Source organism: Piliocolobus tephrosceles, chromosome X, assembly GCF_002776525.5.
Source record: "Piliocolobus tephrosceles isolate RC106 chromosome X, ASM277652v3, whole genome shotgun sequence".
Lineage (NCBI taxonomy): Eukaryota > Metazoa > Chordata > Mammalia > Primates > Cercopithecidae > Piliocolobus > Piliocolobus tephrosceles.
In genome coordinates this window covers 70,869,776-70,896,205 of record NC_045455.1, presented here as the reverse complement: position 1 = coordinate 70,896,205, position 26,430 = coordinate 70,869,776, and the positions used below count along the sequence as shown (strand labels likewise).

The 26,430-nt window shown below is 41.0% G+C and overlaps 1 protein-coding gene and 1 long non-coding RNA gene across 5 annotated transcripts in view; one reads left to right on the top strand and one right to left on the bottom strand.

Moving 5' to 3' along the window:
• The window catches only part of LCP1 (lymphocyte cytosolic protein 1), a 67,436-nt gene extending 41,477 nt beyond the window's left edge, over window positions 1-25,959 (bottom strand). Inside the window, exons 1-3 of one of the 4 annotated variants that reach the window (XM_026454244.1) lie at window positions 25,880-25,959; window positions 16,964-17,027; window positions 15,159-15,273 (exon numbers count right to left, since the gene is read on the bottom strand). The gene's annotated coding sequence lies outside the window, so the exon portion shown is untranslated. Of the gene's footprint in view, window positions 1-15,158; window positions 15,291-15,370; window positions 15,383-15,472; window positions 15,509-16,963; window positions 17,028-25,879 lie in introns of those variants that run through there. The other 3 variants (XM_023187454.1, XM_023187455.1, XM_023187453.1) reach the window with 3 other exon arrangements.
• LOC111523117 lies at window positions 4,457-18,053 on the top strand. The gene is made up of 3 exons (XR_002725444.3): window positions 4,457-4,626; window positions 5,376-5,416; window positions 17,631-18,053. It is a non-coding gene; the product is annotated as an uncharacterized LOC111523117 (long non-coding RNA).
• Window positions 25,960-26,430: the final 471 nt, after the last annotated feature.

Genomic DNA, 26,430 nt, shown 5'->3' with positions numbered 1-26,430 from the left:
TTTTCTACCATGTTGCCCAATCCCATGAAGAGTGTCACACAAGAACAAGCCTCCTGCAGGAAAAGGGGATACTCCAGGCTGGGGCTTCGGCAGGCCTTTCTCTGCCTTAGCATCTCTCTCCTTCCCTGAGCTATAGACAGTGATGCTCCTGGTACTAACATCTTTAAATTCCACAGCTACCCTTTAGCCCACATTCTACTAGAAGCACTTTAAGATCCAGACCTTCCCCTACTGAAAGTTCAGAGTACCCCAAATGCATCTTTTCAATAAGTTGAATATTATGGGCTAGCTGTTTAACCATGATTGCGCTATTGCCTTGATACCAAATGCCATCCATTCGTTCTTCCACTCCACATATGTGTCTATATGTGAAGTACTGCCCTGGCTGCTAGGGGGTTGGAGAGGGGCTGCAGGCATGAGTTATACAAAGACTGGAGCTTCATGAAGCCCACAGTCAAATGTCAAGTTTCAAATGCAGCACATGGATTACAGCTAATTTACTGTGAAAGGGTTAATGCAATGAAAAGAGTTCTGACGATCAAAAACAAACAAGTGAAAAGGTTAAACATAGGACACTGAAGGAAAAATAAAACTAGATTAAGTGTAAGAAATTGGCACAGAGGCTTATCAAAAAAATAAAAATATGAAATACCTAAATCAGCCCAGGCAATTAAGATATTGAAATAATTAATATACTTGAACATTTCCAAAGAAATCAAAATGGAAATAACTGGCAGGAAATGGAAGAAAGTGCCAAGCTTGGCAGTCAGGAGACCTAGGCTGCTTCCTGTCTGTGTAACTTCAGGCTCCATCTTGCCTCTATGGGACTTAGTGTTCTCATTTGTAAATTGAGAAGCAGAGTCCCTTCTATGTTAAAACTTCCAAAATTCTATGCAGTAGCTGACAAGTATACATACAAATTAGAGCTAGATTAGAAAGTATTGCAAATGAGCTGAGAAATAGGTGCTGGCGCCATCAGCAGCTGCAGCTTTGGCCCGGAGGTGCCTCCTGTGAAATGGAGCAAGTGAGGGAGTAGGTAGCTCCCAGCCCAGCCTGGCTCCTGGGGGCTGGGGGGCTGTGTTCCAGCTCTTACCTCAGCAGCACGTAAAGCTCTGTCTAGATGCATTCTCCTCACTGGCCCCAGGCAGACGCCCGCTGCTCAGCTCCCTAGCTGCTGGACTGCCCCACACAGAACAGGGAAGTTCCCAGAGCAGCACGTGAGACCTGCTTTATAGGATGTCACCACACACAGCTTAAGACACGTTGATCCAGTTCACTCCTAGCTTCTAAGCAAGACAGTACGCAAACTGTCCCAGAAAGAGAGCCATCTACTATTTTGTTAAAAATATCCAAATAAGGAAATCCTACAACCTCTCTGGTGTCTCATATCCCTACTTTTGTAACCCAAATCTTTTCTGATATGATCAAAGGTCTCTCTTTCTTGGGTTATTCTCAGAGGAAATAACAGGAGCTGTTCAATTCATAAAAATTCCATCACATGCCTTGGTCTCTTCAGATTCTTGTAACCTGCTTTTTTAGGGCTTATTCTCCAAATCTTTCATATTTTCTTTGCTATCTTCTGGGTCTATGCCAACTTCCTTACAGAATGAATGTAGTAAGAATAGCAGTCATAGAACGTAGAGGTGGAGGGATCTTAGAGATGATCTATCTGGCCACTCCCCTGTCACAGAGGCATGAAATGACACCCACATTAAAGGACATGCCCAGCCTCACAGAGCTTATTGGAGGTGTGGCTGGGACTAGAGTCCAGGCCTCCTTATTTCTCTCCTTTCCGCTTTAATAAGTTTTAAACCCTAAGATTGGACTCTTCTCTTTAATTAAGACCTTCTCCACATACAGTAAGAACAATCCCCCAAGATTTCAAATGTCTTATGAATACAATGTCATGTATGTTTCTTGCACATGAAGGGGAATTTATTTAGGTATGGCAAAGGCACTGCTCAGGTTTAGGCTGCAATTAACATGTACCAAACCACATACAAATATTGTGTACACCGGCATCTTCCAGGTCACGATGACTCTTCCCTCCCTGCATTTGTCTCTACATTTATTCTATTTTTTGTCCTTAAAGGGACAGATCTCACTATGTTGCCCAGGCAGGAGTGCAGTGGCTCTCACAGGTGTGATCCCACGACTGATCAGCACAGGAGTTTTGACCTGCTCCATTTCTGATGTGAGCCAGTGCACCCACTCCTCCTTAAACAACCGGGTGGTCCCCTGCTCCCATATTGATGCCAAACTTAGTGCTGACACCCAGTTGACATAGCACACTGCAGCCCAGAACTCCTGGACTCAAGCCATCCTCCTGCCTCAGCCTCCCGAGTAGCTAGGACCACAGGCGTGCACCACCACACCTTGTTGTACATCGATTCTTGACTAAGGCCCTCCAAATTTCCTTAGCAACCAAAGAGCAAACTCAGTTAAAACAACTCACCACGAGATGAAATGTTCAAAAGACAAGACAGCCAAATTCATAGATCAATACTAAGATGACACCTCAGACTTATCACAACAATCATCACGGTTTCAGGCATCCTGTTCTGGAGGCTGGGGAGGATCAGGGAGCCCTTCCTCCTCGGAGCTTTGGTCCAGATCTCTGCAGTGTGGTCCCGGTTTCCACTCATCTCTCCTAGCAGATTAGTGTCTGGCACATGCGAGGTACTCAGTAAATGAGCTGTATACCTGAACAAAACCATCTCTAAACTAACGGTCTACAGGACTTGAAAAGTCCCCTATGACCTGCTTTGAGGAGTTTAACAATATTCTTGTGTATATACTTAGACAATCCCATCCACTGAAAGGTACAGACACCTAAAACAAGGCTAATAAACGCTTCAAATTCACATTAACCCACTTTGCCGGAAAGACAACTTTGGTGAGGTAATTTGGTGTCTAAAGGGCAGCTGCTGGCCCGAGGCAGTCCGTGAAGTGGCACCTGTACCTGCTCCCCAGCCCTACTTTGCCAGACGCAAAAGCGTTTCTGTCTGAGATCACAGATCCTGAGACTGGGCTTCTTGGCGCTGTTGCTGTAAACCCTGCTGGCTGCCGGTAATGCTTGGCAGTGGGTCTCTCTCCAACTCTGTAGGGCCTGCTTGTAAGCTGAGTGCTGCTGAGGTGGGAGGGAAAGGCACTGTGGAGACAGAGCAGTGACTGAAAGCGGGGCAAACCCATCTGGGATGGACACGTGCGGTGTACCAAGGAGCACGCTGGAAATATAGGTGCTAGCATTTACCTGCATGTAATTTGAGTCTCACTCTCTGAACTATGAAATTCATCCTCCAGTAATTCTAAACGTCTGTCACTAAACAAATTCATACATTTGTAAATTTCTTCCTTCAGTAGACACTGCCAAACACCTACTATATGCCAGGTCCTGTGTTAGATGCTGAGAACACAGAGATGTGGCTCTGGCCTGTTGAGCAGGGGAGAGAGACACAGTAACTAGAATACAGGGGAACTTTTTAGGTCCACAGGAAGAGGGAAAAAATAGCTCTCCCCTGGAGAGCCAAAGGCGGCCCCCTACAGGAAGTGACATTTGACCTACATTTCAACAGAGGAGGAGGAGATTGCTTAAAAGTCAGTCTATTTTTTCTTCATTCATCTGAGAGTATTACTCCATGTTCTGTCTATAGAAAGTCTACCTATTGGGAGTCAGAGAAAGGGCAAATAGCTAAAGAACAAATGAGAAGACCAGTTGGTCAATAATAATAGCCGATAACGTTAATGAGTGGTTAATTCAGTGCTAAATGTTTTATATGCATTCACATTTAATTTTCATCACAATCCTACAGGGTATTACTATGATTCCCACTTTATAGATGAGGAAACTGAGGTTTAAATAATTGGCCCAGGGTCACACAGCTATCAACTGGAGTGGCCTCCTGCCTTTCCTGTCATTTCTGGCTATGGGATTCCTGTCATCTTTTGGGGTTACACAAAGAGAAACCCTTAAAGGTCAAAGCTCTGACCTCATGTTAATTAGGGAAGCACATATTTTTGCAAGATTTTACTTAGGACTGGGGCCCTGCCTAGGCTCTTTGGGGGAGTTCTAAATGTGTCTTCTCTTCAGTTTCTCAACATCTTTAAAGGAAGTATCAAGAAGAGCAAGAACACAACCAGGCTTGATCTTTTCTGCCTGTGTCCCCCCTGCCACTGGGGGAGAAAAGTGTCCTCTTTGCCAGTGGCCTCCACACCTCAGTCATCCACTCACATTTCATAAAGCACATACCTTGTCCTGGGTACTAGAGATACCAAGATGAACAGCAGAGAATCCCTGCTCCTGAGGGGCACTCAGTCCAGTAAACGAAATAGTCATGCAAATGCAAGACTATACTAATGTGAATATTTTAAAGATGTTATTTGCATGGAGCTACAGGAGCACAGAGAAGGAAGTACAGTGGGCCCATGAATAACATAGGTTTGAATGGTGTGGGTCTAAATATATGCAGTTTTCTTCAATACCGTCAGACCTCATTGTCCTCAGGTTCAGCATCTGCAACCAAATGTGGATGGAAAATACAAGTATTCACAGAATGCGAAACCCAGGGAGACCAAGGACCAATTTTTGCTACATGCGGGTACCACAGGGCTGACTGCAGGACTTGGGTATGTATGGATTTTAGTACCGAGGGGGTTCCTGGAACCAGTGCCCTGTGGATACTGTAAAACGACTGTATTGAACTCTGCCTGGGAAGCGAAGAGAAGGTTTTCCAGAGAAGGCGATGTTGCCCGCTGAGCTAAGTCTTAGGGACCCAGTAGTTTTCCAAACAGATAAAATAGAAAAGGGCATTCCAGGCAGAGAAAATAGCACTGTAGGGTCAGGCGTGGTGGTTCACGCCTGTCATCCCTGCACTTTGGGTGGCTGAGATGGGTGGATCACCTGAAGGTCAGGAGTTCGAGACCAGCATGGTCAACATAGTGAAAACCCATCTCTACTAAAAATACAAAAATTAATCCGGTGTGGTGATGGACACCTATAATCCCAGTTACTCAGGAGGATGAGGAAGGAAAATTGCTTGAGTCCAGCAGGCAGAGGTTGCAGTGAGCCGAGATTGCGCCATTGCGCTCCAGTCTGGGCCACAGAGCGAGACTCCATTACAAAAAAAAGAAAAGGAAGGAAGGAAGGGAGGGACGGAGGGAGGGAGGGAGAGAGAGAGAGAAAGAGAAAGAAAGAAAGAAAGAAGGAAGGTAAGGAAGAAAATAGATCTACAAAGTGCAAAGCAAAAGCACACAGAAGAAACTATGGCAGGTTGGATATGGCTAAAGCCAGGGATGCAGGAGGAGACCTCCAGGATGAGAGGCTGGTGAGGTGGTATCAGCGTGCTGCTCCGTCTCACTAGCTCTTATTTCTAGAGGCAAAACCTCGGTGATGCAGGCTATACTCCACCCACCACAGGTAATGTGAATGCAAACAACAAAATAATTCTGTCCGGAAATCATTTTGGTTTGTTTGTGTGTGCATAGCTTTCTCCTTAAGTCACTGTCTCCCATTTAGAAAATACTGCAAAGACAGGAGGGAACTGAACATGTTAGAATGGGAAAATAGGGGCCCTGGAGGGTGAAGTCACTCCCCAAAGTCTCAGAGTGAGTCAGTGACTGGTCCAAAAAGAGAAGTAAGTGGAACCTCCGGAGTCTTAGTTTGGTCTAACCAATAGGTGGAAAAAACACAAGTCAGTTGGCATTTTAAGAACCTAAAGTTTTATTTAAAAAACCCTTGAGATACATGGTCTGTGAAATGCGCTTTACTTCTTAGATGTGTGGATCTAGGATATAGGGATACATCCATGTAAAGGCATTCCACACAAAAGCTAATGCTCCTCGCTTCCTTTACGAAATTAGGATCATTATATATTGTTTTTAAAATGAACTAACTAGGCAGTGACATGGTATGGTGAAATGCTGAATTTTCTGACTCAACTATTTTTTTGCTGTGTCTTTGAATATGTTATTTAAATTTTCTGAGCCTCAGTTTCTTCATCTTTAAAGAAGGAGTGCTAATAATGCAACCACACCATTCATTTCATAGGGCAGCATTAGGATTAGGTGAGACAGACTGTTGAAAATATATACAACAGTGCCTGGTGACTGAAGGGAGGAAGACAGTAAGGGAGGAAGGGAAGAAAGAAGGAAGAGGGAAGGAACAGAGGAAGTTAAAAGAAAATGTATAAGAACTAGAACTTTTGCAAAATTATCTTGGAGAACAAACCCCAATTTCTAGTATAAATTGTAGGAAATATTGTCAAGTCACAACTTAAAAGCAACGCTTAGTTGTGTGTATGTTATGTGTTTTTGTGTAGACGTAAATCTAGATCTCACATCCATGCTCTAGGTTTCTTTTTTTTTTTTTTTTTTGAGGCGGAGTCTTGCTCTGTCGCCCGGACTGGAGTGCAGTGGCCGGATCTCAGCTCACTGCAAGCTCTGCCTCCCGGGTTCACGCCATTCTCCTGCCTCAGCCTCCCGAGTAGCTGGGACTACAGGCGCCCGCATGCTCTAGGTTTCAATGTTCTCAGTCTGGCTTATTTTGGCTTTGGTACCACATTTCTTATTTGGAGTCCTTGCAGTCAGGTACTGCAGAACTGGCAGATGATAGCAACCCAAAGCCACACAGCATTGGTATTAGCTCATCCTGAGTGGCGAAGGGGCTCTGGGCTTTGCCTTGCCTGAGATGCTGGCAGTGGAAAGTACCTTCTTACAGTTGAGGAAGTGTGGCCAGAGTGGGAAAATGTACAGCAATCTTAAGAAAAGCCCAACCACGTACACATGAGCCATGAAAAGAAAAGAGATCTCTGGGCATCTGTGATGAGGACCACTGAGCACCATCTCCTCCCTGTCAGATGCACCAATGCTCAGAGCTGATTCCGTTACCCTGCACTACTCTCTACCTGCTTCTCCACTCTCTAATTCTCCAGGCATTTTCACCATTGTAGTTGGAGCTGAAAAACAGTGAGACAATGTACAGCAGACATTTGTATACAAGCAAAGATAACAGAAACTTCTATTTATTTTTAACAATGTGACCTCATTCTCAATAGGCTCCTTGGAGCTGTTATTTTGGAACCTCTAATGACAAGCTTATTTGCAGGAAAAAAACAAAAGGAGGAGTTACAGATAAATTGAGGCAGGAAATTTGTATTAATTTGATGGGCTCTCTTTATCTTCTTTTTTTTTTTGAAAGCTACAGTTTAGTTGGTAAATATTTACCAACAGCAACATACAATGGAATATGTGTAACATTTCTTTTATCAAAAGTTTAGTGGTCATATAGCCTAATCTAATATCTTCATAGCTATTATTTTAAAGACTTGCCACCATAAAATCCTCAAGCATTTATATTTATTTCTCAAATATGTTTGGTATACCAGCAGACCTAACAAAAGGAGACCTGGGATGTCTTCCTGATAGAAAATATGGAATTACAGGATGGGTGCAGTGGCTCATGCCTGTAATCCCAGCATTTTGGGAGGGAAGGATCATCTGAGTTCAGGAGTTCAAGACCAGCCTGGCCAACATGGTGAAACCCTGTCTCTACTAAAAATACAAAAAAAATTAGCCAAGTGTGGTGGTGTATGCCTGTAATCCCAGCTACTCGGGAGGCTGAGGCAGGAGAATCTCTTGAACCCAGTAGGAGGAGGTTGCAGTGAGCTAAGATTGTGCCTGGGCAATAAGAGCGAAAACTCCATCTTCAGAAAAAAAAAGAAAGAAAGAAAAAGAAAATGTGGAGTTAGAAATAATCATTCAATAATCATGGAATCACAAAAAGGTATATAGACATACCATCAGGAAGCAACTAGTGGATCATGTTAGAAGATACAAAACAGTTTAAATAGACATGGATCATTCCTTTAAGAAACTGAAAACAAAATGAGAGACAGGAAAGGTGTGAATCTTGACTCTGGCAGTTACCGGTTCTGTGACCCCAGACAAGTCACTTAACCCTCCCTGAACCTCAGCTTGGTCATCCGGAGTAAGGATATAAATAATAACAACTTTACCTAGCTATTTATGAAAATAAAAGAGTAATTATCTTTCAAGCGCTTGGCATGATGCCTAGTAAATATCAGGGGCTCAGTAAGTCAGTGGTGATGCTGGGTGGAGTAGATATGCTCCATGTCTACATAGGCGACAACATGGGAAAATGGAAGGGGAAAATAACCCACATCACACCTAGCGAGTGGGTAGCACTTGCCTGATTTTATAGAGGATGAACTTCAGAGGCTCCAGAGACTTGCTCAGGCTCCACATTTCCTAAGAGGCCAGAATATAAATCCAAATCTGTCTCTACCTTTGCTCCCGTTTCTTTATACCACATTTGCCTCTTTTGTGCCTGGGAGCTGCAGACACTCAGCTTTAAAGAACTAGTGCTGGAGATACGATTCTGGAGGAAGAACTACGTGTAGTCAACAGTAGGGTGGGTACGGAGGGAGGAGAAAAACTGTGTGAACATCACCAGGTGGATGAAGTATCACAACTGTCATTCTCAGTGGTCACAGAAAAGCAACAGAATTCATGATATTTTGAGGAACAGTCCCAACATGAATGACAACAAGAAAAGGAAAAAATCCAAAAAGTTCTCCAAGGTGCCTACCGTATTCCATCTTTCCAAAGGGGAAACTTTAACACTGTTTATTAAGCATTAGAAACAGTGGGGGAAGTTCAGTTCGCATTTTTAAGATGAGGAAAGGGTGCTCAACAGTGCAAAACTGCAAGCATGATCTTCTCTTTTTTCCTTACTCCCACTTTGCACGTATTACCTAGCTTTCTCTATAAAGAATTTGTATCCCACTCTTTGTTCAAGCTGGCCTTTCTGGTGAGGGTGATATGAGCCGATCATGTCAAGGAGGTACAAAGGATCTACTTTTTCAATGTTACACCTGAGATTACTAGAGGCTGGGAAGGGTAGGGGGAAGGTGGAGGACAGGAGAGATTTGTTTAGATACAAAATTACAGCTAGACAGGAGGAATAAGCTCTCATGTTCTATAGCACCATAGGATGACTACAGTTAACAGTACATAGTTTTAAAATAGCTAGAAGAGACGCTATTGAATGTTTCCAGCACAAGAAATAAAAAATGTTTGAGATGATGGAGATGCTCATTACCCTGATGTCATCACAAGACATTGTATGTATTTAAACATTACTAGGTACCCCATAAATATATACAATTATTATATGTCAACTTAAAAATAAATAAAAACTTGGCCGGGCACGGTGGCTCAAGCCTGTAATCCCAGCACTTTGGGAGGCCGAGACAGGCGGATCACGAGGTCAGGAGTTCGAGACCATCCTGGCTAACACGGTGAAACCCCGTCTCTACTAAAAAATACAAAAAGCTAGCCGGGCGAGGTGGCGGACGTCTGTAGTCCCAGCTACTAGGGAGGCTGAGGCAGGAGAATGGCGTAAACCCGGGAGACGGAGCTTGCAGTGAGCTGAGATCCGGCCACTGCACTCCAGCCTGGGCGACAGCGAGACTCGGTCTCAAAAAAAAAAACAAAAAATAAATAAAAACTTAAAAAACACTTTCAGGATGGAAGCTATATTGAATGCACTCACATCTATTATAATCTCATGAATTATTATAAAAAGGTTTTTATGGAAAAAAAAAGTTGCACCTGAGGTTAATAAAGATTACTTCTAATTTTAAACTTTGCTTTAGTCTGTTTAAGGAATGCTGAATAGGGAAAACATGCAAATTTTATACAAATAACATTTGTGTATCCTTTTACTTCACACATTTGGATACGCAGCTTGGATAAATTTTAGTGACTACTACTAGACTGAGGAAACAAAATGCAGGGTATTATTTAAATACAAGGTAATTGTTCCATTAATTCACTTCCCTCTAGAAAGTGCAACCAGAAAAAGAAGGAAAGCAAATTATCCAGGAGATTGCAATTCACATGCATAATTAATCTGCCTGCTGAATTTGGTGTCGGCTTTTCTGCTATGGAGAACATAATCTCTTCTCCACTTTAGCTTATCCAGTCAAGAAGGAGTGTGTGACTGAGTGTGTGTGTGTGTTTCTGTGTGTCTGTGTGTGTGTGAGAGAGAGAGAGGGAGACCCTCCCTTCTGTCCTTGTAACCGATGCTGAAACAAGAATCAATGCTGCAACCACAGAACTGTGGGTTTGCTAGTTCCCCAATTTAACATAGCTTTTCCTTCCGCCAGAAAGAACAACTGACCATCTTTGAGAAACAGGCTCCTTGTACTTGTAAGTGGGGCTGACACAGCCATGGCTCTAAAGTTGAGCAAAACTTACTTAAACCCAGTAAGTGGATCACTTTTACTTCTCTTCTTCCACTAACATTTAAAACAATGTTTCATTCTTTCTCAGTTTTTAGGACACCTATATTTGGCCATTACTATACAATCATAGATACGTGTGCTTGGGTATAAAAACCAGAATGTTTAATCTATTCATGTCTATCAGTCACAACAGACTAGAAAATGTGAATGCCACTCAGCTAAAATTATTCTAAACTTTAAAGGCCGGGTATGGTGGCTCCCACCTGTAATCCCAGCACTTTGGGAGGCCGAGGCAGGCAGATCACAAGGTCAGGAGATCGAGACCATCCTGGCTAACACGGTGAAACCTGTCTCTACTAAAACTACAAAAAATTAGCCAGGCGTGGTGGCAGACGCCTCTAGTCCCAGGTACTTGGGAGTCTCAGGCAGGAGAATCGCTCAAACCCAGGAGGGGGAGGTTTCAGTGAGCCAAGATTGCGCCACTGCACTCCAGCCTGGGCGACAGAGCGAGACTCTGTCTCAAAACAAACAAACAACAAACAAAAAGACTAAGAACCTTTTAAAGTTTTTGAGGGTGGAGATCTTGTTTTGTGACCCGTGCAGAGGCCTATAATTGTTAACAACCAACTAGTACTCAGTCAAGTGTACAGAGGGACTGACTACTGATACTGCTGCTGCTGCTGCTGCTGTGATGACACAGAATAGTCTGTCTAATAAAAGCACTTATCATATAGATGCATTTATTTGGGGGGGATTATGATTATTTGGGTTCAACTTGAGGGCTTTGGTACAAATAAGCACCATGGTTTGCTCCCTGTTTATCTCAGGAAGTTGCCTTGAAATTCAACAGTTAAGACAAAATTGATCCAATTGTAGAAAATAAATAAAACTCGTGAATGAATGAACTTGTCTTCAAATATGAAAAGGACACCAGAAACTACCTCACAGGTCTGTATGACAACTAGATGCTTTTATAGGGTTAAAGCACTTAGAAAAACACCTGATTCAATGTAAGTATGAGCTGTTATTATTAGGATGATTAATGGAAACTTCTCCCACTCCCCACACACCAATATCTTACAAGATGGAGCAGTTATGAAATTTCTGGGCAGACTGATGTAAGCATTGAAACTGACAAACCAAAACAACAGGAACAGTCAATAGTATAAGGCAGGAAGTTGGATCAGAAGGGAACTGAAGAAAGCAACAAGGAGATGCCATGTGGGGATCACCATGGCCACAGCAGCTGTAGGGAGATATCCCTAGGAAACCAACATCCAATCAGGAGGTGACTTCCGAGAGCCTCAAAATGAAGACACTGTGGAACATCGCACTTCTTTAAGAAGTGCGTTTCTACCTGGCAAAATAGGAACACTTGAAACTCTTCATATCTGCGGACACTGATTAGTTTTATATTTTGATGGGTTCTAATTCTAATTTTTATTTCTGCAATGTTCAATATACAGATGAAATAGTGTCATTTCTTTTGATATCTGTAAGTTGAGAAACTAGCAGATAAAAAAAACACTAGGAAGAAAATTAGATTAACTGAAATAATGTCACTCTGCTATAAAATCTACTATTAGTCATAAAATCTAAGCCTTTATAATCTTACTTCATAAGTGTTTGACTCTTCATAAATATAACCTTATAAGCAGATACCTTAATTTTATTTTACCTAACCTGATTTTAAAATTTGCTTGTCATCTCTCCTGTATACACAGAAGGGCCTGGACTCTTTAGGTAACAAGGAGAAATTGACTTGAGAATTTTCTGAGAATAATCCAAAGTGACTAAGTAAAAGTTAACAACTGCTCTTGTGTTCTTTGTCATCAAAGAGGCCTATTATCGGGCATACAGTTTTGGCAAGGGTAGCTAAGTTTTGGCCCAACCAATGTATTTATACTAAAATAATGAGATTATAATTTTGCCTGTTTGCTAGTCATTGTACATTTTTTAAAATTTCTTGAGGTTAATGTCTATATGACACTTTGAGGCTAAAATGAGACTAGGGCTTTGGCAAAGCTGAAGCATGCTAGAATGCAAAATATTAAATTATTGTTGTATCTTCATTCATAGCAATACATGGAAACTCAGTAAATATTAAGTTAATAAGTGCAGTCAAAGTCTTTCATGCATATGTAAGAAGCTGAGAAAAAATACTTGTGACAAGTTTTCAATTCAGTAATTACCATTAGTATCTACTATGTGCCAGAAAAGATAGAGAAGGAGCTCAGGTCTGTCAGCAAATAAGGACTTGAAACTAAGACAATATGATTAATGCTATACTTACTCTAAGATCAGAGCATTAAGCAAATGCACACCCAAGAAACATTTAGTGGGGGCAGGGAGAAGATGGGAAGGCCTCCAAAAGGTATGTTTCTTGAAGTCAGCCTTGAAAAATGATCAGAAGTTTTAAAAATAAAGAAGAATGCAATTAAAGAAACAGTTGGAGTGAAAAAGGGTGAAAGAGAATGGAACTTTCTGGTGGCTTGTGGTCTGGTGCACCAAAATGTGGGTTAGCAGTGGCGGGGGAGGGGATGGGGTAGTGGGAGGTTGAACAGAAGGAAGTGACAAGAAATAAGATTGGGGAAGTGGGTTGAGGCAAGTTTGTAAAGGCACACAATTCTTTAGTAAAATTATGCATTAATTTAAAAATAGTTCTTCCTCCCATTATTATATAAAACCTGTAATGATATCTCTTATATATAAAAACAAAAATGTTTGTAAATTTATTACAAAGTTTTTCCTCTCTCTCTCTCTTTTCTCTCTCTCTTGCTCTCTCTCTTTCATCCTCTCTCTCTTAAAACTGTGAGTGCCAAGATCTTGTTAGCCAGATTCAACAAGAAAAGTCTACAAACACCTACCTCTGAGAAAAATATGCTGGCCTGGAAGGGAGGATCTGTAACAGACATAGTCAGTAGGAGCCTGAAGTCCTGACCATATACTGCCCCCAACCTTAACTGCCCAGTGACCTACGGCCAGTTCCTTCAACCATCTAGCCCATTCCTTATCTCTAAAGGTAGTTGAGAAGATTAAACGAGGTGATGCATAAAGAATAGCTGCTTACACTACGTGCTTACAATTATTGAGTGCTATTATTAATTTCCCGTCCTCTCCAAGTTAAATGGTTACATTCAAATGAGACTACTTGTTGGCCTTTCCTTCCCCAAAGGGTTCAGAGATAGAATTATAAATGAAGTTAAAGCACCGAAATTGTTTCCCAAATTACCGATTGTTTCAAGGCAAAATTTACAAAAGAGTCAAAAATTTAAATGCTACAAAGAAAAGCGTCTCTGGGATTGCTAAGGAAATGTCCTCCTAGGCACAGCTCCATCCCGCCACAGCAGTGGTTGTTTAAAGGACAAGACCTAGAAGACTTTTCCTCTCATGTTCCTGGGGGTGAGCTAGAATGAACAGGAATACCTTCATAACGTCTGGGATTGATGCTTTAGCAATGTAAACTTAATTTTAAACAGGAGACCTTTTTATTTTGAATTAACTTTCTCGTAATCCTTTTTATTCCTTCTTAAATATAAGAAAAATACTGACATTCCTTCGCATTCTAATTTATTTTATTCTCACTAATAGTTTTACTTAAAATAAGACACAGCATACTTTTAGTCTGTTCTTTTCTGGGGTTCAAGTCCCTCTTCTCTCAATTTCACATTTTTGCTTATTTGAAACTATTCAAGTGAGATGTGCAAAGTAACATTGGTGGTCACATTTTGCAGTTTCCAGAAATTCACATTTATAGGTAAATTATTAATTCTATTCAAATTTGTCTACACAGACATTCTTTAAACAATTATTCTTAATAGAAACCAAATAGAAACGTATGACAAATGTATGTAAATTCAAAATCAAGATGTGCGTGGATAAGCCACCTTTATTTGTTTACTGATAGTCCTGACAGAGTAATTTTAGAAAACAAGTTGCTATGTTAAAGAAAAGTTCAGTTTTGATAAATATCCTGATTAATGTTTCCATTTCCAGTCTGAATGGCTTTTATGGTTATCATTTGTCAATGGTTCTTAGTGTTATATGATAGTGGTAATTAAGTAAAAGCTTATACTACAAAATTCGAAGTGTCTATGTTTGGGCAAAGTTTCTGCAATAAATATCCCATATCAACTGTATCAAAATTTCTATTGTAGATAAAAAGGCTTTCTCCCAGAATTTGAGTGAATGTTCATTGGTATGGTCATAAGCATAACAATTCAGATAATCCTACAGAAACACTATAATTAAGCATTACACAAATTGCTTTTATTTTTAGAGAACAAATGGAAAAGAGAAAAGCTCTAATTTCATGTGGTTATAAAGCACACCCATTAAAAACCCTTGGCGCCAAAAATCACTCAAATAACCAGTATCACATTCAGTAACATATGACTCAAGATATTAATATATCCACTAAAGTACTTGTAAAGAAGTTTTTTAGAAAAATAGAACTGCAGGAACTAAAATTAAACTACCCCCATTAGGCCAATAAACAATACAATCTAACTTATCAATACGCGCTTTTCCTGAAAACATTTTAAAGAAGATAAAAATCACAGCAAATAGCCTTCCTGAAATAGAGCAACAGAAATAAGCTGGAACATGGTTTGGTTTTAAAAGGAAAAAGAAACCTTAATTTTGGACAGGGGTGATAACTGCAGATAAGTTGAGAAGAACCCAGCCCGGAGAGCAGAGGTGCTCCATCTTGGATGGCCACACGAGGTGGCAGCAGATGTCCTGGCCAGTTAGACAGAGGCAGGAATCACAGAGTTCTCAGGTGACATGCTCAGATGTCTAGTCCCCCGAAGGCAAAACCCACAATCCACAGAAACAGTGCCGAAGGACATCACAAGCACTTAAAACGAACAAAAACACATGAAGAAAATTTACCTTGTAGGAAAAAAGCTGTCCTTGGTAGTACTGGCGTATGACCAGGAACCCCTTCTTTCTGGTCTGCAGAGCAGCTTTGTCAAGCCCGGGTGTGTGGTCACAAGGCAGGAAGTGACTAGAATGACAAATCATCAGCCAGGAAAGAAAAAGATTTTGTCTTTATAAGGACATTTTAACTTTTTTTTTCATGTCCCCGCCCCACCAAAAATCACCTGACAGAACAGGTCACACTGAAATTCAGACGCCTCCTACCACTTCCTCTTTTTTTTTTTTTTTTTTTTTTTTTTGAGACAAGGTCCCACTCTTTTACCCACCTCTTTATAAGCATTTTTGTCGCTCCCTTTCTCCTCCAGCTGTCTTTAAGTAGTCCCTGGTCTAGTTAAACCTTTCTGATTCTAGATAGCAAGGCAAGGTCAGACTGATAACTTGACTTCTTTGACTCCAGTTGCAAAAGCAAAGCCCAGGTGCCTACCTACTTACAGCAAAGATCAACAAATTATTCATTTTCAGTGAAAGAGCCAGAGAAAAAGGTGGCAAAACACCTGAAACAAATGAAAAGGGATTTCCTTGGGAAAGCCCCACCCCACCTGCAATCAAACCTCTCTGGAGTCTTCCAACACTGATCTTATTGGTGCAAACCAAACAGAATGATCTCTTTAAGTGAAGGACATGAAAAGGAAGGTTACTAGATTATTTACTCATTCTTTTATTTATAGAACATCTATGTGCTCGGGATCTCTTTAACCCAATTAAGTATCTCAATTATTTAAGCGTTTCCTATAAAGAGCAGCAGTAGGTTGCACAGGCAGCTGTTATATTTGAACGGGTAGCTTAATTCCTTCTTACAGGCAGGAATTTTTTTGAATGCACATTTTATAAAATTAGCAGGTGGTGGCAGGGGAAGCTCTATTCTGTACCCAAACCCCAGATGCTTGAGGGCAAATTCCTATCTTTAAATGGAGCATCCTCAAGTGCTCACGACGGTTGTGAAGACTATGGCACCCTGAGTTATGTTGACTAAATACGAGACATGTCTCCACATTGCCTGGAGACTGTGTGTGGTTCCAGTAGTCAATCTGCTGTTTAGGATGAGGGTGTGTGTCTGTGCTCCCAGGTCAGATGCTGCGCTGAAGATACCTGCTCTGGAGTCGACATGCGTCCGTGTTTGCTGGGCCACGGGCCTCTCAGGTGGTCACGGTATTCTGGCTGGTTGGAGGGCTACTCTTATATTTCTTTTGCTTTTTTGATTTCTCCTCTAGAAAGTTCCTGTTTCTGACCTTAAATGTTAAACCAAACTGTTCTGGTTTATCTACTTCATTAGCCAGTGGTGTGGTGACCTCATCAGAAGCCCACGGGGGCTATCTTGAGGAACGGGGTGGGCGGAAGAACAGGACGAGACGGTGGGGATTCTGGAAACGGTTCACCTCACAGAGAGCTATCAGTCCTCTTGTGATTTCCCAGGGAAGAGTCGGGGGGGTGAGGGACTCTTTTTTCTCCACTGCACAATCACTCCCAATTAATAAGTTGCAGAGAGCTTTCAAGAAGCACCTAAATTCTTTCAGGACACCAGAGGAACATCCATGCGTTGCTGTTACACCATCGCTCACACTACAAAGCAGCAAAATGCTGTCCTCATTCGGGGCCCTGCAGCAGGACTCTGTAGATAATGTCCTGATCGTCTTACATATACAAGGGGTTGTAACTGTGGACCTCCCTGATCTGGTTCCACATCCTGGTGGTTTCAGGATGGCATAAGGGCCCAAGGGTAACACTTTATGAAGGGTAACATATATTTATTCCTTTACCTTGGAGAAGGAAAGTGCAGTATGCTGTATCTAGTGGTGCCTGGTCATCTGAAGCCAGAGGAATCTATAAAGAAGAGCAAAATATATTTGTGCATTGGTTCAACAAGTGTTTGCATGCCTGTCTGAATTGGCGATTCGGAAATAAATAAGACACAATTGCTGTTCTCAAGGAGTATAGTCTAGTGGGGAAAAAACATGTAAGTAAATAAATGCCATCTATAACAGAGGGGTGACAAAGGCAGTGTGATATCAAAGCAGTTGCAGCTTTGAGCAGAGGTGATGTCTGTTAAGTGAAGAAAAGGATTTAGGATTCCAGGCAATGTCTAGGTTGTAGAAGATGAAAGGCACTGACTTGGGTGCTGCTTACAGACACCCAGTTAATAGAGTCGTCTTCTACCCTAGCATCCATGGCAGGCACCCACACCCCCTCAGCCACATCCTGGCCGGCACCATTGCAAGCCCTGCCCTACGCCCTCAATCTTAATCTCTTTATCTGCCTCTCAGTGGTGTCAGTGTACCCAGTTTCAGGCAATTGTTTAGGTCCTAGACCAAGACTTTTTCAGAGAAGAGTATTTTATTGCTGTTGGTGTTTTAAATTGCTTGTACAGCATAATAGTAAACAGAAGACTTGACTTTTGGTTTTCTTACGTTTTTATGTTCTCTACAGACAGTGCGCCCCCTTATGGCCTGCAGCCGGAGTGGACCTCTCTCACCCCACCCTCCAGGAGCCTCCACTGCCAGTCCCTGGCCTGGGTTTTGCCTTCCTCTAAGCCCTACCATCCTCTCAGACTTCATCCCACCCTCTCCTGCCCCGAAGCCTCTGGCCTCACTCCCAGATACCAGATCACCTGCTACTCGGGCCTCTGAATATTGCTGAGGAAAGCCACAGAAACACAAACTTGGAATGCTAAAAAGTCAAGATGCTTGACTTCAAATTACTTCTCATAAATACTTTTATTCAATTTTATTAAGTCTTGAGAACAGGCATTCTCAACCTGGAGTCCATAGACCCCTAAAACTAAATGCATAATTTTGTGTGTATGTACTTCTTTCTGGAAGAAGGATCCATTGTATTAGTAAAGAGATTACAGACCCCAAAAAATTGGGCATTTATTCTAAACTCTCTCCTCTTGCCTCAATCTTCCACTTCACCCTCCTATGCTTTGTCCTGGCCCAAGATTCTTCTGCTGCCCCTTCTTGACTAAGATGATCCAAGTGGTCTGGTATGAGCTTCGCCTCTACTCTCACAATATCCACATCTTCCTCCTCTTTCAGTCTTAATGGAAGCAGCATTCTTCTTTCTTCCCAAGGTCAGCGTTTCATTACTATCTCATTCTTAATCTACTTCCTTAGATACCTTGCTCCATCAATTATCCCATGTTTTTCTAGCATCTTAATGCTAGCATCTTCAGCTCTCTCCACTTCCTCTCAAGGCACTCACAGGATTTGTACAAAGAGAAAAACACCTTTGCTTCAGTCTACAGCCCACCATCATCCCAATATATGATGGGTAGGGAATGAAGATGAATTAAGATGGGTACAGTCCCTGCTGTTGTAGAATGTCCACTATAGTTGAAGACACAGACAAGGAAAAAAGGCAAGTGAAGAGTTCTCTACTTGGAATCACGACAGATGAAAAGCAGCGTCCCTGGTAACATACAGCAGTAACCCAGATGTGGGGCCTGGGAGGCAGAGAGAGGGAGCATCAAAGTGGTGAAGAGTAAAGAATCTGGGCCAGCTGGCTGGGGTCAGACTCCAGTTCTACTGTTGTACTAGCTGTGTGATCTTGGGCAAATTGTTTACCAGCACTGGCCTCAGTTTCCTCATCTAGAAAATGGGGATAAGAACAGTGTCTATTTGATATAGTTGTTGCAAGGGTCAAGTGAATTGATATATGTAAAGAACTTAGAAGAGTGCCTGGCCCATAGTATATGCTATGTAAGTGTTAACTAATCTTTTAATATTTACATCAAGCTCTGGACTAGACCCCTAACATACATTATTTCATTTATTCCTCACAACTCTATGAATTAGGTATGATTATTAATATTTGTTCTTTAATTTTCAAAATAATGGCTTCATTGCAATATGCTTTACATACCATAAAATTCACCTTTAAAAAGTATACAATTGAGTGGTTTGTTGTATTTTAACAGAGTTGTGCAACAATTACACTGTGTAATTCCAGAACATTTTCATCATCCCTAAAAGAAACTCTGTACCCATTAGCAATTCCTCCCCATTCACCCCCATCTCCCAAATTCCCAGCCTTAGCCAACCACTAGTTTATTTTCTCTCTATATAAATTTGCCTATTCTGGACATTTCATATAAAGGGAATTACACAATACATGTTCTTTTGTTATGAGCCTCTTTCACTTAGCATGTTTTCAAGGTCCATCCATGTTGTCACATGTCAGTACTTCACTTTATTATTTATTCTTTTATTTTGAGACAGGGTCTCACTCTGTCGCCCAGCCTGAAATGCAGTGGTGCGATTATAGCTTGCTGAGGCCTTGAACTCCTGGGCTCAAGCCGTCTTCCCGCCTCAGCTTCCTGAGTAGCTGGGACTACAGGCACACACGATCACACCTAGCTAATTAAATTTTTTTTTTTTTTTTTTCTGTAGAGACAGGGTCTTGTCATGTTGGCCAGGCTGGTCTCGAATTCCTGGGCTCAGGCAATCCTCTTGCCTCGGCCTCCCAAAGTGCTGGGATTACAGACATGAGGCACTGCACCTGGCCTTCGTTCATTTTTATAGAAGAATGACATTCCACTGTATGAATATATCAAATTTTATTTGCTCATCAGTTGATGGATATTCAGATGCTCTCTATGATTTGATATTACAAAAAATGCTGCAGTTAACATCTGTGTGCATTTTGTGTGTGTGGACATATGTTTTCTTTGATTTATTAATCAAAGTAATATATGTATTTAGTTTTAGAAGTCAAATATTACCTCAAGGCTCCTCATGAAACACCAGTCTCCTGACACACTCCTTCTCCTCTGATTCCATTCCCTAGAATCAAGTATTTTCAACAGTTTCAGCTAGTTCTTCTGTTGTTTTGTTCCATATTTCTAGAGTTATGCTTATGGAATATCTTGATTAGGTTCAGATACGTACGTATATACGTATATATCTGTTCATATATTTTTTCCTTCCTACTTGAGAGATAAATATTTGAGCCTCTCACATCCCCCAGTCCAACATATACATGGTAACCTTCCCATCATCCTCCAGAACAGTTTACAATATCCTTTTAGTTAAATCAATTCTCAGTTTTTACAGTGACTCAAAATATTCATAACTGAGTTAGGAATATTTTGCATTATGTTTTTGTATGTTTTTTGATATGCTAGTTTTCTATGTACATATTACTAATTCTGTATAAACTCTCCAAAAGAGCTAAAATACAATTTAAAACATCAAGAAATTATTCCATCCCTTGTTTCCCCCTTGGAGAGGACCTTCCTCCTTTTCGGTCCTGCTGCCCAGCTGCCTTCTAGAAGCTTCCCTTCCTCTTCACTCTGGGGACCCCTTTATTCTCCATCTAGGCTGAATCTCCTATTTCTGTACCACACGCCATCCACTTTCTTGGTCTACTTCCTTGTTTAAATGAGCATATCCTCTAGTAGATTCTTGAGAAAGAGTATATGGAACATAAATTTCTTGAGACATTTTATAGTTGAAAACTATCTCCATTCTTTGAAGTCCACACTGGAAATCATTTTCTCGGAATTTGGAAGGAATTGTTCCTGTGTGTTCTAGGTTCCAGGGTTGCTGTTGAGACATCTGATATCATTCTGACTTATGGTCCCTCTCACGTCATTTTTGGTTTCTCTCAGAAAATTTTTAGAATTTTTTTAATGCCAGGTGTTCTGAAAATTGTTGGTGATCTGTCTTAGTGTAAGTCTGTTTTCATCTACCATGCAAGGTACTCAGTGGTCTTTTCTAATTGGGAAATTCAAGTCTCTCAGTTCTAGGAAATAGTTTCTCTCTCCATCTCTTGTCTCCTTTCCTCTGTTTCCTATGCTCTATTTCCCTGGGATTACATTTATTTGCATGTTATGCCTCTTGGATTAATCTTCTAATTTTCTTTATTTCCTCCCATCTTCTGCCTCTAAGCCTTCCTATTCTACTGTTAGAATTTTTCTACATTTTCTTCAAAACTTCCATTGAATGTTTTATTTCTGCTTTCACCTCAAAATTTATCTCTTAGTCTGTTTTGTGCTGTTATAACAAAACATCTCAGACTGGGTAACTTATAATAAACAGAAATTCATTGGCTCACAGTTCTGGAGGCTGGGAAGTCCAATATAAGGTGCCAGCATCTTACGAGGGTCTTCTTGCTGCCTCATCCCACGGCAGAAGGCAAGAAGGCAAGGAAGCAAGACTGGGACAAACTTGCCTTTTTATAATGGCATTAATTCTACGTGAGCAGTCACCCCTTTAAGGCCTCACCTCTTAATACTATCACAATGGCAATTAAATTTCAACATGAGTTTTGGAGGGGACATTCAAACCATAGCAATTGCTAAAAACCCTTTTTTTCTGCATGTTTCTTTTTTAAATTTTATACAGCAACATGTGGGTGGGGACAGGGTGGGGAATGTCTTACTGCTCCTTATATAAACTTTCTACTAATCTTCCTATTTTTCAAGTCCCTCTTGCCCTCTGCCTCCAAAGGTATCTGGTGCCTCGGAGTACTGAGCTTTGCTGAGTGCCCCTGGTGGGATATGAATTACTTCTCTATGGCTTCTCTCATTATAGGCTTGAAATTCAGCTTTTCCATATCTGTTAAGGCTAGTGTTATCACCTATTTCATGGTCTCCAACATACTGCTGACATCTCTGGTATACTATTGGCTCATTTGATATTGGTCTCACGTACTAGACTTAGAATTCCATGAGGCCAAGTGCTGTGTTTGCTTTGTTAACTTCTAAACACTGTATCCAGCATTTCAAAAATGTTGAATAAATTAATGAAGGGGACTAAGCTGAGACTTGAAGAATGACATGGAAAGGAAAGGTGGAAATGTACTATAAGCATAAAGGAATCACAGGTGTGAAAGATCACAGGTGGGAGAAATAAAAGTACATCAAAAATACGACCAAAACTGGATGCTACTGTGGTTTAAGAGTGCGGAGCTGGGGGAAAGTGCAGAGAAAGAGAAAAACTGGAGGATTTTGCAGCGACCAAGTCATAGTGGATCTTTTAACTGTGTTTAGGAGTTTGGGTTTTACCCTGTGTATTAATCAGGGTTTTCCAGAGAAACAGAACAATAGGTTATGTGTCTGTGTGTGTGTGTATGTATTTATGCATGTATGTATATGTATAAAGAGCTTTATTACAAGGAATTGGTTCATGTGATTAGGGAGGCTGATAGGTCCCAAGATCTTCATAATGATTCAGTAAGCTGGAGACCCAGGAGAGCCAGTGGTGAAGTTCTAGCCTGATGGCTGGCAGGCCTGAGACCCAGGAAGATCCAGTGTTTCAGTTTGAGTCCAAAGGGAGAAAAAAGCCAAAGTCTCAGCTCAAAGGCAGTCAGTCAGGAAGAATTCTCTCTCACTCAAGGGATGGTCAACCTTTTTGCTCTATTCAGGCCTTCAGCTGATTGGATGAGGGCCACCCCCTTAGGGAGGGCCATTTGCTTAACTCAGTCTACCAAGTTAAGTGTTAACATCACCCAAAAACACTGTCACCAAAACACCCAGAATAATGTTTGACCAAGTATCTGGGCACTCCATGGCCCAGTCAAGTTGACACATAAAAAAGTAACCATCACACCCTGCAAGTAACGGGGAGCCATTTTAGGATCCCTATCTACTTCCTAGGGCTGTTTTAACAAAGTACCAAAAACTGAGTGGTTTTAAAATCACAAAAATGAATTATCTCACAGTTCTGAAGTTAAAAATCGGGAACTACAGTGTTGTAGGACTGGTTCCTTCTGAGAGTTGTGAGAGACAATTTGTTCCATGTCTCTCTCCCAGCTTCTGGTGGGTTTGCTGGCAACATTTGTCATCCTTGGCTTATAAAGGCATCACCCCAATTTCTGCTTTTATCTACACATTTGTGTCTAAATTTCCCCTTTTTAAAAAAGAGGATAGTCATATTGGATCAGGGCCCATCCTAATGATCTCATCTTAACTTGATTGTCTGCAAAGACCCTATTTCTAAATAAGGTCACATTCATAGGCATTTGGATTTAGAACTTCAATATTTTTGGTAGGACACAATTCCTAACAGTCATAAGTGGAAAGTGACACAATTATACTTGAGTTTTAGAAAAATCCCCCTGACTCCAGTGAGAAGAGTAGGACGGCAAGGACTATAAGAAGAGTGGGGAGAATAAAGACTGGCCCATCCCAGAAGCCTTTGCCTTGGCAGGGCATAAGGTGATGATGGTGGCAGTGGGATAATTATACGCGGGTGAATTCCAGAGACACTTGATAGGCAGAAAGGGGAAGAAAAGACTGATTGACTACGGAGGAAAAGCGATTGAATATGGTGGAAGGAGCATGGGAAACTGGGTGGTAGAGAGTAGTAACATTCAATGAGATGAGGAATTCAGGAGGAGGGTTTGGACAAGAGGATTATGAATTTAATCTACCTTTGTTTAAAAATTACGAATTTTTAGACAGTGACAGCAGAGCATTAAACCAAGTGTGAAGCCCTTCTGGGCACAGGCTGGGAGGCTAGCCTGGCCAAGAATCTTCCCTTGACCACCAATCTATTCTTTCCTCTCCCGCTAAAGCCTATAGTACTTGTTTATAAGACATTCTTGATACTTATTGCATGCCACATTTGTCAACTAATCTTTATGACTATATATCTGTATGTGTTTGTTGCATTTTTATTCATTCATCAAGCTCTTATTAGGATCATACCATGTACCAGGTACTCAGAAAACAAACCTAAAAGACTCAGTCCTATAAATTCGGGAAGTTTGCAATCAGGGAGGTTACCAAAGATAACAATTATAATACCTTGTGATAAACTCTGGTAGAAAGATGCATAGGGTACCAAAAGCAAAATGACAGTAAAGTGCCAGGTAGGAAGGCATCTTAGAAGAAGTATAGCTGTAATCACAATGAGATGTCACGTCACCCCTGTTAGGATGGCTATTATCAAAAAGATAGAAGGTGAGCATTGGCAAGGATATGGAGAAAAAGCGAACCCTTGTACACTGTTGGTGGGGATTCCATGCAAATTAGTATAGCCATTATGAAGAATATGGAGGTTCCTCAAAAAATTAAAAATAGAACTACCATATAATCCAGTGGCCTGTGCACTCTCACACAGGCCTGAGCCCAGAAGGGCTCCACACTTAGTTTAATGCTCTGCTGTCACTGTCTAAAAATTCCTAATCTTTAAACAAAGGACTCCACATTTTTATTTTGCACTGGGGCCCACAAATTATGTAGTTGGTTCTGTTCTTGGTTCTAGGAGAATGATTCAGTTTTATAGACACAAGGAGTGGAGACACAGGCAGGGAAGGTGGGCACAAAAATCTCACAGGCATAATGAGAAACGTGCCAGGCATGGCAGAGGCATATGCCCAAAGGGAATGAACTCAGAACAGATACCTGCACTCCCATGTTCACGGCAGCATTATTCACGACAGCCAAGATGTGGCATCAACCTAAGTATCCAGCATCAGATGAATGAATAAAGAAAATGTGGTCTATATACACAATGGAATACTATTCAGCTTTAAAAGAGAAGGAAATTTTGTCATGTGTGACATCGTAGATTAATCAGGGGGACATTATGCTAAGTAAAATAAGCCTGGCACAGAAAGACAAATACTGCATAATCTCACTTTTATGTGAAATCTTAAAAAGTTGACTTATAGAAGCAGGGAGTAGTTGAGCAATGCGGGGAGGGTAAGAAAAATGGAAAGATGTTGGCCATAGAGTACAAAATTTCAGCTAGATAGGAGGAATAACTCCTAGAGACCTATTGTACAACAGGGTGACTATAGTTAATGTACCATATCCTTGAAAATTGCTAAGGGAGATTTTAAATATTCTCATGGGAAAAAAATAAGTATATGAGGGGATAGGTAAGTTAATTAGCTTAGTTTAATTATTCCATAATGTATACATACATAAAACATCACACTGTATACCATAAACATATGTATTTTTTATTTATCAGTTAAAAAAAAGAAGACGATGTACAGCTGGGCCTCGAGAAATATACAGAAGCTGGCCAGATAAAGGAGGGAGAAAAGTGATGAAGCCCATTTCGAACAGAGGGGCCAGCATATATGAACAGAGTGGGATGCTATATACATCTCCCAACTGAAATGTCAGCTTCTGGAGTACAGGAATTGCACCCTTCCACAGCACCTAACATGGTGCGTTGCACGTACAGCAATTTCAATGCATATTTCATTAGTTGAGAAGGCAAGCCGATTCTATAAACAATATGGCATTTTAACATTAAACCGAAGAGCTAAAGTAATTAGACGTTTTAAATAGATATCTAAAATTCATTCTTGAAGCACAATAGTTCTTCCAGAGAGTTTATATACACAGCTCTCATATGAAGGTTGACTTTACATCTGTTTAATGCTAATTTGACTATTGCTTTCTGATAGCAATGTAACGAAAGTTAATTATAGTTATTATTTTCAGGTAGATTAAGAAAGAAAGAGGGCTGTTCATGACTTGCAATTTTTTTTTCATAAAATGTCAAACACACAAAAAAATGTTGTCTCTGCAGTATTCCTATGTATTAAAAAGTGGAACTCAGCAAACGATGCAGTCTACAACCATTTCAAAAGTAGAAAATTCACTTACCTGTAGCTTATAACAACTCCCTAGATATTCACCGACATTTTACAACCCATTTGCATTAACAGAGTCATTGAAACAGATGCCAGTTGAAATTAATTGTGCTACTTACCTTCAGTTTCCAAAGCTGGAAATACAGTATTTCCTCAAGTTTTGTAAACAGATATGATGCTGCTGCTGAGACAATGTTTGAGAGTCTTCGAACCACCAAGAATACAAATATAGGAACAAAGGTTTTAAAATAAGCACACAGAAAACAAAAGAAAAAGAGTATGAACTAAGTAATTCAACAGGAGAGTAAAAATGTAAGTCATGAGCGTTTTAACAACGCTCATGTTAAAAGGTGAAAAAAAATGATGAGAAAAATATTTGAGAGCATGGTACATAGAAAAAGCAAAAGAGGCCAGGCATGGTGGCTCATGCCTGTAAATCCCAGCACTTTGGGAGGCTGACGCGGGAGGATCACTTGAGTTCAGGAGTTCAAGACCAGCTTGGCCAATGTGGTGAAACTCCATCTCTACTGAAAATACAAAAATTAGCAGGGCATGGTGGCACACATCTGTTGTCCCAGCCACTTGGGAGGCTGAGGCAGGAGAATTGCTTGAACCCGGGAGGCGGAGGTTAAAGTGAGCTGAGATCGCGCCACTGCACTCTAGCCTGGGT